This window comes from Nelumbo nucifera, chromosome 3 (genome assembly GCF_055504915.1).
Source record: "Nelumbo nucifera cultivar China Antique chromosome 3, China Antique-T2T, whole genome shotgun sequence".
Classification (NCBI taxonomy): domain Eukaryota; kingdom Viridiplantae; phylum Streptophyta; class Magnoliopsida; order Proteales; family Nelumbonaceae; genus Nelumbo; species Nelumbo nucifera.
This window is the reverse complement of record NC_142651.1, coordinates 89398061-89410108: the sequence shown is the minus strand read 5'-3', so window position 1 is coordinate 89410108 and position 12048 is coordinate 89398061. Positions and strand designations below refer to the sequence as shown.

General features: G+C 38.8%; 1 non-coding gene and 1 pseudogene across 1 annotated transcript; one reads left to right on the top strand and one right to left on the bottom strand.

The window, feature by feature from the left end:
• Positions 1-6107: 6107 nt before the first annotated feature.
• LOC104587701 (uncharacterized) lies at positions 6108-11311 on the top strand (annotated as a pseudogene).
• On the bottom strand, positions 6489-6595 carry LOC148801707 (small nucleolar RNA R71). The gene has a single exon (XR_016084874.1). It is a non-coding gene; the product is annotated as a small nucleolar RNA R71 (small nucleolar RNA).
• Positions 11312-12048: the final 737 nt, after the last annotated feature.

The window sequence follows — 12048 nt, the reverse complement described above, 5'->3', positions numbered from 1 at the left end:
GTTAGTTCGGTTGGCAAAAATAGGTAAAACTGAACCGAACCAACCTGTGTATAGCCCCACACCCTACCTACATAGTTTCCACCATGAGACAAAAATTTCTTCTAAGAATGGGTGGGAATAATAGAGAAAGGCGTGGTTTGAGAAAACATATTTTTTGGTGTTTTTTGTTTTTTTTTCATTTTTTACTGTTGCTAGCAATAATATACTGACATGGCATTCAAAAATGCATATGTGGCAGCAACAACATTGGTACCAAATAGAAAAGAAAAAGGAAAAAGTTTTCTAAGAAAACGGCATGCAATGTTGCACTGTTTTCTCGAAAAACATCTCAGGAAATGAAATCTTTGGTCTTCAAAAGACCATGCTCACACTATTTGCACAGTCCCTTGCAACCTTGCATTTGAAATATTTTCTCATAAAAAAAGCATACAAGTATAGAGATATTCCCAATATATAATTATAAAAGGCTGTGAAAATGCTGTAAACACAGTCTTATGAGCACTAAACCCGATCTCTCAAGAAATGACATTGGTTCCACACACTGCCAAAGTATCCCCATTTTCATTACTGTAGGTTGATTATATGATAAGACAAAACATAGTCTTGTCCTTGGTTTTACATCGAGGGTAGGGATTGCAGTTTTTGCACGTTCGGTTTGTTAATTCTAAATCTCTAGAAATTCATTATGCTTTTTTAATAATAAGCTTAGGGTTATCCAGACGTAGAAGAAAAAATACATATAAAGTTAGGTGGGTTTGTAATGGTTGTTTGTTCTTCCCCTATTCGACCTAAATACATAAGGTGGGCCTCTCTTCCTGGCTCTTGATTACTGAAACTGAATATATATTAAAGGGTAAATTAAAAGACCCCCTGGATAACAATTACCTCATAAACTTTTATTTGTGACAAACACCACCCTATACTATGGGGTCATGACAATTATCCTCTTAAGCCATAATTGACCCAAAAATACCTTCATTTTTTCCAAACAAAACCAGCTAAATGATTCATTTCACTAACATCAAGGTTCAAAGTATCGATACGTATCGGGCCATATTGGCCGATATGTATCATATCGGGGACTTCCCGATACGCCCCTACAGGGGGTGTTTTGGGGTCTCGACTGGTTGAGAGGGTGGATAGACCTTAAACCGGTCCCTCTGAACCAAATTTGAAAAAACTAAAAAAAGAACTATCGATACTGCCTGATACGCCACTATCAGCATATTGGGTGTATTGATATTTTGAATCTTGACTAACATAGAAAAACAAGTTTCTTTAAATTCTTGTTTCATTTCACTAATACTAATGTCTCTCTCTCCATCTTAAAATATAAAAATTGTCCACTCCTTTTGTTAATAAATTAAAAAACAAACAAAACTTAAATTTATATCTATAAAAAAGAAACCTCTGCCATTTCATTTGGATATTGAATCCTACCAATAGTCTACAATGATCTCTTAGAGCAACTGAGAGGACTTCAATATTATATTTAGAAAACTAATTGAATCATAAATTGTTCAAATAAATAAGAAAAGGGTAATTTGGGAACTTAAAAAAAATTAACAACTGAATGAGAACCTTTTTCAGATTTAATTGATGGAACTCTAATGAAGGGGGGGGGGGGGGGGGGGGTGCTTGTCACAAATGAAAGTTTAAGGGGTAATTGCCACTAATCCCATAGTAGAGGGGATCTTTTTGGAAAATGAAAGTTTAGGGGAGTAATTATCACTAACACCATGGTATATGGGTATCTTTATAATAAGTCGTATATTTAATTGAGAAAAAAAGTTATAATACAATTGATAATTCTATTTGTTATTGCTTGATCTAAGGTGGGCAAACAGTAGATAATGTATCTTGATGAACTGAACGAGCTGAACTTGATCTTGTAACCAAGGAGCACAAAAGGTTAGAGGCTTCGAGGTGGTTAATAGGGAGGAGCACTCCAACGCTTAAGTTAGTGAAAAGAATAAGGATGTTAGTTGGGCTGAACTATTTAGATGAATCGGTCGTAGCCAAACAAGGGAATTCAAAATTAGAGAGGAGGAGAACTAGAATTCTAGAGAGTGGAACAAGAATGTACCTTGGGCAGTGTGCCCTTAAATACTTGTGGGGGAGTGCTTTTGTGCTCCATGCTTCGTAGAAAACATGTCATGTTCTGAGGTTGCCTTTGACTGATGTTTTAGGGATTGGTTCCACACCCTTCACGCGAGGGGCAAAGCGAAGGGTGAGGGACTTTGGGTCACGATGCTTCATCTTTCGAGCTCACACGTGTATGCTATGCATAGGGCATGATTTGGACCATTGATCATCATCTTGTTTGAGTCATTAACCATATGTATAAAATGGGAAGGAATAGAATCAATTGACTTGTCATTTGAGCAAGAGTGCCTAGTGGAATTCAGCTTGGTCCTTGTCTTAGAGTATTTTAAACTTCGTGTAAAGCCCTTCTCTGGTAAGTCCGCTCTCCCCATTATGTTTTCTTCTTTATCTTCATCTTCTTCTTCAAGGTTGAATGGCTCCAGCTTAGGTAGTAAGCAAAGCAATGAGAGTGAGTCCTCTAAGAGAAGTGGTGGTCCTTGAGACCAATGCCAATGAGGTCAAGGTCGAGGTGAACATGGGTGGAAGCCGGCAAGGATGTTTATGGTGAGGCAACTGATGTTGACACCAAGGTTGAAGTGGACATTCCGAGAGTAGAGTCCGAGGAAGACATCCATAGTGAGGCAAATGAGGATTTTGTTCCTCCTTTTGATGCTGAGGCTAAAGACCAGAATGGAGAGGGAATCGAGGAGGTCTAGGTTCCAGCCAAAGCTGGGTTTGATGACACTCTATGTGTGCTTGATTGAGATAGACATGCTTAGGATTGAGCAGTACCTTATTTTAGCTAGGTACAAGCTTAGGTGCCTAAGGAAGGGAGCACGTTGACTCGCCTCAACTGGGCAAGTTATGTGTGCATGAGGATAACCTTGAGGTTGGCCTTGGCTTCCCCTCATATTCGAACTCCTTTTTATTTGTGGTCAAACTAATATATGCTTTTGTACCCTTCATGGCCTTTCAATGACCTTCCCTCTTTTCTACGCCATTCTTTCTTTGAAAAAACACCAAGACAGGGAGTACTATTATTTTTCGGTGTGGTCGAACTTGAAATTACATCATGGAACTCCTTTTTCCATCCACAACCATAAGGAGGGGATGTTTTTCTTTTGTCATTTGTGAGACAAGTGGCCTCTTTGGTATGAGCTTATTGTCTTGAAGATCAAAGTGAAGGCACCTAAATCTGAGTCTTTGACTGATGAAGAGAGGGATGCCCTAAACATGATGGGCAAGCTCAAGATAGATGTTATGGAGTACACTTCTGAAGCCTGACAAATCTGTGCTGAGTTGTTCCCGACATGACTTGGTAACAACGTCACCAAGCTATTGAGTTTGCTCAATTTTGTCCTTTACTTGTTGGAGTGTGTTGGCATTTGTTGTGTGCTTGTAGATTTAGAAATGATATCCATGGGTGAAGAATAGGCAAGGAAAGTTAATGAGGACCATGTTCAAAGGATATAGGAAGCCTGAAAGGAAGCTTGGGTGCTTGGGGCTCAAGCGCCCCACCACTTTGCCCACCGAAAAGGCCTCATGAGAATGTGGTAGAGGTAGTGGGGCTATTGAAGATAGATTGGGTACTTGGGGCTCAAATGCCCCACCACTTTGCCCACATTCTAAGTAATGCTCCAAAAGGCCCCATATGTGTAGGTTTTCACTTTTCTAATTAAGTCAAGGCCATTGAAGATATTGTAAGGCAGACAGAGCTCCAAAGGTAGTGGGGCACCCATCTACCACCCAAATTGGAAAGTTTGGGTAACTGATATGTTAGAGGCTAGGGAAGTGTCCGAGGAGTTGGCTTAGGGCATCTTGCTTCTTGAGATTGTTAGGGAGATAAGGGACCAACCTTCCAGGGTGGTTGAGAGTGTAACCATCAAGGTGACGATATAGGTAAACCCTATGAACTTGGTTGCTTTCTCATTTTGAGTTTAAATGAGCTGATGACCTTATTTTGTAGAATGATTTTGCGTTCACCCACCTGGTGAATAGGATGAGGGCAATGTCTCACTACATCCAAAGCACAGACAACAAACTTAAGGTCACCTACACTTAGCTAGAGGTGGAGAGATCTATGACTAAGGATAAGGAGGTGAAGAAGCTCTGAGGCTGAGTTAATGAGCCAAAGAAGTAGTTAGTAATAGTGAGGAGTGACGCTATGGAAAGGGAAGTTGAGGAGACACAAGATCGATCCATTAAGGAGTTTCAAATGATGGAGTAGTATAAACATGAGTTAGTCACTTATGCTACTAATTCCTACATGCTCAATTTTGAACATCACAAAAAGGTGGGTTTGGAGATTTTGAGCTGAGCTTCCTCTTCAAGATGCCCCCTTTTCTGAAGGTTTGGCTTAGTTTTTCGAGGTATTACAAAGGATTATTGGCACTCAGTGATCTGAGCAAGTGCTATGAGGTTTTCCTGATGCAAATGTGTTAGGGTTACCTGTTAGTCGTTCATTTGATGCTTCCTAAGCCGAGCTGACCGACGAAAGCATGAAAATGTATATCTAAAGTGTGCTCAACAATTGACATTTGTAAAATAAAGAACTTAAAAGTAATATTTTTCCATAACAATTTTATAAATGTCAATTTTATTATTTTTGTAATTTTTATGCTGAAAGAATTAATAAGTGAATGGAGAAAAGCCCAAACATAGGTCCAAGAAACCCAAACCTAAGCTCCATGACCCAAGTATTAGTGTTGATTCGTTTCCCGCTTTACTCTGAACATGGTCCGGTATTTTGGGCATATCTTTCTCTACAAATGTCGAAATTCAATGATTCTTAAGGCTATGAACAGATAAGAGATATGACTACAATTCATCTGTTGATAACTTCCTCTAAATCAATTTATATTCAGGCGAAAATTGGGGGATAAGATGCGGATTCGGGCTGAGCAGATTGAGGAGCCTGGCAGCACAATAAAAAAGAAAAAATTGACCAAAAAGGGGGATGACTTGCAGAGGTTATTTTGGCATTATTTTCTCAGTCTTTCACAAAAGATAAGAGGGGAGAATGATGTCCAAGCGCGGCTAAAACTTCAACAAGGCTAGGGAGGATCTTGATCGATGGGTTTTACTTGTTATTTTACTTTGATTCCTTGAGAGATTTCAATGTTTAATTTTGTTCTTGAGAGATTTCTTTTATTATTTTGATAAACCCCGAAGTTATATTCTTCAATTTCCATATAAGATTAGTCATGCTCTTTTTATGTGTAATTTGTTAGAAAATAATTGATTTGGTAGATTTATTTTATGAGTTATTCATTGACTGCAATATTGCCGGTTTGATATATTGTCATTTTTGGATAGCTTGTAAGAATAGATCATTTTGTTCTTCATTGAAATTAATTTTCTCAGAACAAATACTTTTATTCTTGTCGTTGGTTTTTAAAGTTATATTTTCCGATTGTTTGTTTGGGATGTGAAACTTGCAATTGAGTAATAAATAGGAATCAAAGTTGAGAACAACTGAGCAAATTGATCAAGTGAATCTCGAAGCCTTGTTCATCACAATACTATTTTTCATCCTTTAATCATCATTACTTTTATTCAAATATTTTTGCTTTTCTTTTTATTTTTAGAAAATCATTTTTTTCTAGGTTATTCACTCTTAGCAATAACTCATTTTGTTGGTTTAATCAGCTTCTCTATGGGTCCGATACCTAAAGCTACGCTTCAATGACCGCTTAGCCAAGGGTAATAACTTTGGGCGAGACACAAAATTTGGCGCCATTGGCGGGGAAGCCAAACCAACAACTGAGTTTGAACATTCTTTACTTCTCTTTTATTTCCTCTGTTCGTTTCATTTTCTTTAGTTTCATTTTATTTTCTTGATCTCATTTTCCTTTTCTTCTTTTTGTAAGTTAAAAAGCTAAAAAAAATAGGAGCTTAGGGTGTATGAATTTATGAATAGACCAAGGGACAAAAGAGGGAGATTCTCTAGACAGATACGAATGGACCCACCACCACTCCCTGAGGAAGAAGTAGCATTTAGTTAGTCCTCTGATTCTGAAACCATGAATCAACACGAGGACAACCCTGTTAGGTCTTTAAAAGACTACCTGCACCCCACCCGGACAGCCACACCATCATGCATCATGTTCCCTCCGAATACACCACAATTTGAGTTCAAATCTGGAATGATCCAACTCTTGCCTAATTTCCATGGTTTTGACAGTGAGAATCCATATGTGCACATTAGGGAATTTGAAGAGGTAGTGGCCACCTTTCATAACTGAGCTGATATTGCAGACATTGTTAGGCTGAAATTTTTCCCTTTTTCCCTGAAAGAAAGAGCTAAGAGTTGGCTATACTTTTTGAGACCTAGATCTATAGGTACATGGGCGGAGATGACCCAAGATTTCTTTAACAAGTACTTCCCGCACCATAAGACCAACAACCTTAAGAGACAGATCTCAACCTTTTCGAAAAAGGACAGTGAAACTTTATACCAAGCTTGAGAGAGATTCAAAGAGCTACAGAACCTGTGTCTGCACCATGGGTATGAAAGTTAGGAGGCTAGTTAGTTATTTTTATGAGGGATTAACCACCAGGGAGTGCCAATTCATAGAGATGATGTGTAATGGGGAGTTTTTGCAAAAGGATCCTTAAGAAGCCATAGACTACCTGAATGAGTTAGCTGAGAAAGCCCACACGTGGACTGGACCTAGTGCTACTGATAGTACTAATAGGTCACATCCAACCGGGATTTACCATCTTAAGGAGGAAGACAACCTCAAAGCCCAATTAGAAGTTGTTACTAGGGAACTTGAGGCCTTAAAGATGAGAAATAATAAAGTCACCCACACGGTTGCCAAGGTAGAAACTTAAACTTCATGTTTTTTCTGTGGGGGATTGGATCACTTAGCTCAAGATTACCTATGGTGAGATGAGAGAGGTTTATGAAGAATAGTGTAATGCCTTAGGGATGTATAGGAAACCTTTCTCACTCTATTCAGAGACCTATAACCCTAGTTGGAGGAACCATCCCAATTTTAGTTGGAAGGATTAGAACCAACCCACATCATCCAACAACAATTGGAGTGTAGAGGCGCAACTATCCAGATTTCATCCTGCACCCCAATACAATGCTCGACCATATAGGAATCCTTTAGTGGAAACACTTCAAGCATTTATGGAGGCACAGAATAAGACTAACTAAAAGTTTGAATTTGTTCTTGCGCAGGTGGTTGAAGAGAACAAGGATATCAAGAGTCAGATAACTAAGCTTACCAATGCTCTTACTATACAAGAGAGAGGCAAAATTCCATCTCAACCTCAGACCAATCCGAAGGGGTCACATATGGTACAGGGATCCACCTCTGATCTAGAGAACATTAAGGGGGTCCACGCCATCACTACTCGCAGTGGTAAGGTTTTAGATGGGCCTTTGCCGAGCCCACCTCGCACAAATGTCACCACTTCAAGCAGAACTGAAGATGCCCCCTCAAAAGATCCAGAAAAGGAGGTTACGGTCCAAGTGCCTTTTCCCCAAGTTCTCAGTTCTGGAGGAAAAATTTCACACAACCAAGGTGAGATTTTGGGACATTTGAAAGAAGTTAAGATTAATCTACCTTTGTTGCATGTGATTAAGCAGGTACCAACTTATGCCAAGGTGATCAAGGATCTATGCACCATGAAAATGAGACACGATGTCAAGAAAACTGCATTTCAGACAGAACAGGTAAGTGCGATGATTGAGAAGAGAACATCGCCGAAGTACAAGGATCTAGGGTATCCCACAATTGCCTGCCATGTCGGGACACGAGTTCGGCCAAGCTCTCTTGGACTTAGGAGCAAGTGTAAACTTAATGCCTTACTCAGTTTACTTGCAATTAGGTCTTGGAGAGATAAAACCCACGTTCATGGTGTTACAGCTGGCTGACCGCTCTATTCGGAAACCGAGAGGGATAGTAGAAGATGTTTTGCTTCAGATTGATAAATTCTATTATCCTGTTGATTTTCTGGTTTTGGATACTCAATCTGTGGTTAACAATGAGTTGAAGATTCCACTTATTTTGGGAAGGCCATTCCTTGCTACAGCCAATGCTCTTATTAATTGTAGGAATGGTTTGATAAACCTTTCATTTGGGAATATGACTCTTGAGGTGAATATTTTTCACGCTGGGAAGCAGCCCCGAGACGAGGATGAGTGCTATCATACCTACATGATAGACTCTCATTATAGAGAAAGTAGATGAAAGGGAAAATTTTGAATCTTTAGAATATCTCTTCTGTGATTCTAATTTGAATTCTGAATTTTTGATTTATCTTGTTAATGATGTTTCTAATGTCTCCTCTATTTCTAATGACATGCAGGATAAGCAGAAGAAGTTTTGGCAACCACGCTTTGAGGAGTTGCCGCGTGAAAGGGACCAGTTGAAGCCATCTTCTATAGAGACACCTAAAGTGGAGTTATCCCCAATACCTAAAGGATTGAAACATGCATTTTTGGGACCAGGTGACACCTTTCCTGTTATAATATCTTCTGAACTTAGCGCTGAGCATGATGAGAAATTGATAAATCTGTTAAGAGAACATAAGGCTGCACTAGATTGGACCATAACTGACATTAAAGGTATAAGCCCACTGATATGTTCCCATAGGATTCATTTAGACGGAGATAACCCACGTAGAGACCCCCAAAGAAGATTGAACCCAATAATGAAAGAAGAAGTTAAAAAGGAGGTCTTAAAATTGTTAGACGCAGGAATCATATATCCTATATCTTATAGTAAATGGGTTAGTCCTACACAGGTTATGCCAAAGAAATCAATGGTCATAGTAGTTGAAATTGAGGAAGGAGTTCTTGTTCCTACTAGGGTAGTAATTGGGTGACGTATGTGCATTGACTATAGGAAACTAAACGCAGCCACCCAAAAAGACCATTTTCCATTGCCATTTATTGACCAAATCTTAGAACGTGTAGCTAGCCATCCTTTCTATTGCTTTCTTGATGGTTATTCAGGTTATTATCAAATTGAGATAGCTTTAGAAGATCAAGACAAGACTACTTTTACATGCCCTTTTGGTACTTATGCTTTATGTAGGATGCCATTTGGTTTATGTAATGCTCCAACTACTTTTCAACGTTGCATGTTTAGTTTGTTTTCTGATATGGTTGAAAAATGCATGAAAGTTTTTATGGATGATTTGACTGTTTTTGGTGATTCTTTTGATTCATGCTTACTTAACTTGAAAGCGGTTTTGATTAGGTGTGAAGAAAAAGGACTTGTACTTAATTGGGAGAAATGCCATTTCATGGTGTCTTCAGATATAGTTTTGGGACACATCGTGTCTAAAAGGGGGATAGAGGTTGACAAGGCCAAAATGGAGTTGATCTCTAAATTACCCACACCCAAAATGGTAAGAGAAGTCTGGTCTTTTCTCGGACATGCTGGTTTTTATAGGAGGTTCATACAAAATTTTTCTACTATAGCATGACCATCTCCTAGTCAAAGATGTTGAGTTCGATTGGACCCCAGAGTGTGAAGAAACTTTTAGAACTCTCATCACTAAGCTAACCACTGCACCAACCAAGCAATCACTGGATTGGAACCTTCCATTTAAGATTATCTGTGATGCTAGTAACTATGCAGTGGGAGCTGTTTTAGGCCAAAGAAGGGAGGGGAAGCCCTTTGTTATTTATTATGCTAGTAGGACTCTTAATAGTGCTCAAAGGAATTATTCTACAACTGAAAATGAGCTACTAGCTGTTGTTTTTGCTTTAGATAAATTCCGTGCTTATCTCATTGGTTCTCCTATTACCGTGTTTACTGACGACTTAGCTCTTAAGCACATTCTTTCTAAGAAGGATGCTAAGGCTCGCTTGATTAGGTGGATTTTGCTTTTGCATGAATTTGATCTAACGATCAAGGATAAGAAGGGCATCGAAAATGTAGTGGCTGATCATTTGTCTCGATTGGAGTTCAATAATTCTGTTGATGATGACTCACCCATTCGAGATGACTTCCCCGACGAGCATTTGTTCACCCTTAGCCAAGTGCCATGGTATGCCCACATCGTTAACTACTTGGTTTCAAGTGAAGTTCCATCGAACTGGAGTACACAAGATAAGCGTAAGTTCTTGGTCGAGGTAAGAAATTTTTTTTGGGATGATCCCTACTTGTTTAAGTATTGCCCTGACCAAATCATGAGGCGTTGTATTCCAAAAAGAGAGATTAATAGTGTCCTTAATTTATGTCATTTTGAAGCTTGTGGTGGCCATTTTTCTATGAAGAAGACTACTGCAAAGGTTTTGCAAAGTGGTCTTTATTGGCCTACTTTGTTTAAGGATACTAATGCTTTTTGTCATTCTTGTGATAGGTGCCAAAGGTTAGGTACGTTAGCTCATCGTCACATGATGCCCCTTAACCCCATCTTGGTTATTGAGATTTTTGACTGTTGGGGTATTGATTTCATGAGGCCGTTTTCGCCTTCTTTTGGTTATCTTTATATTTTGCTTGCTATCGACTATGTGTCTGAATGGGTTGAATCTGTGCCATGCCGTACTAATGATAACAAAGTTGTTAAGTTCTTAAAAGAAAATGTGTTATCTAGGTATGGTACGCCACATGTGATCATTAGTGATCAAGGGGCACATTTTTGTAATCGTTGTTTTGAAGCTTTGATGCGCAAATACGACGTTATTCACAAGGTGTCAACTGCTTACCATCCACAAACCAATGGGCAAGCTGAGTTAGCTAATAGGGAGGTCAAGAAAATTTTGGAAAAGACGGTCAACTCGAACCGCAAGGATTGGTCTTTATGCCTTTCTGATGCATTTTGAGCGTACCGTACTGCTTACAAAACTATCTTTGGGATGTCACCATACCGATTCATTTATGGGAAAGCATGTCATCTACTTGTAGAGCTTGAGCATAAAGCTTATTGGGCTGTCAAAGCACTTAATTTTGATTTAAATGCTACATGTATTCAAAGGAAGTTACAGTTGTCAGAGATAGAAGAACTGAGGAACGATGCATATGATAATTCTAGGATCTACAAGGCTAAACTAAAAGCAGCTCATGATAAACAGATCCTAAGGAAGAATTTTGAGCCAAACCAACGGGTGCATCTGTATGATTCCCGTTTGCATCTCCACGCAGGAAAGCTGAGATCTAGATGGATAGGTCCATTTGTGGTAAAGCGAGTCTTTCCTAACTGTGCTGTTGAGATTGAGGATCTGATCGATGGGAGAGTTTTCCGAGTCAATGGATAATGATTGAAGCATTATGTGGAGAGGGTAGACCAACCTGAGGAGCACTCTTGTAGCTCCGGTCTACAATGCTTAGTCAGGTTCTATCTTTTTGCACTACCACTTTTATTTTTCTTTCCTTTCATTTGTTCTTGTTTTTCTTTTATTAGTTTTTATGTTTTCTTCTTCTAGTTAATTAATTTACAGGTCTAGTCTCAACCCATCGCTCAAGTGTCCTCTACCCTTTGCTTTGTTATTTCTTTTATTTTTATGCTAGTGCGGACATTGTCTCGTTCAGGTTGGGGGTGATAGCATTGCATGCACATAATATGCACAGTTTTTATATACATTCTTCTTGTGTGAAAGAGAGAGACAACCAACACCTTACTTATTGTTTTCATTCTGGTAGTTTTTGTCTGAATAAGTTTGCATTGCATGATTGAAAAGCTTAGATTGGACTTTTTGCTTTTCTATCTAGGTATGATTTCAAAATTGTTTGGTTTAAGTCACTTTTTCTATCTTGATTATCAAAGAATAACTTCTAAAAACGTTTTGCGCACAATACTAAGCTTTGTGGTTAGATGGATGTTCAATATATATAGCTAAGAGAATTGTCATGTTTAAGCGCACATTTTTCTAGACTCACATCTTTTGTGAGTGAGTGGAGAGTTGAGGAAACAACTTATGAACTTTCATTGATATGTTGAATTGGTTAATTGCTGTTTAAAATGACATTACTTGGTTTGAGGAATGTTTGGATG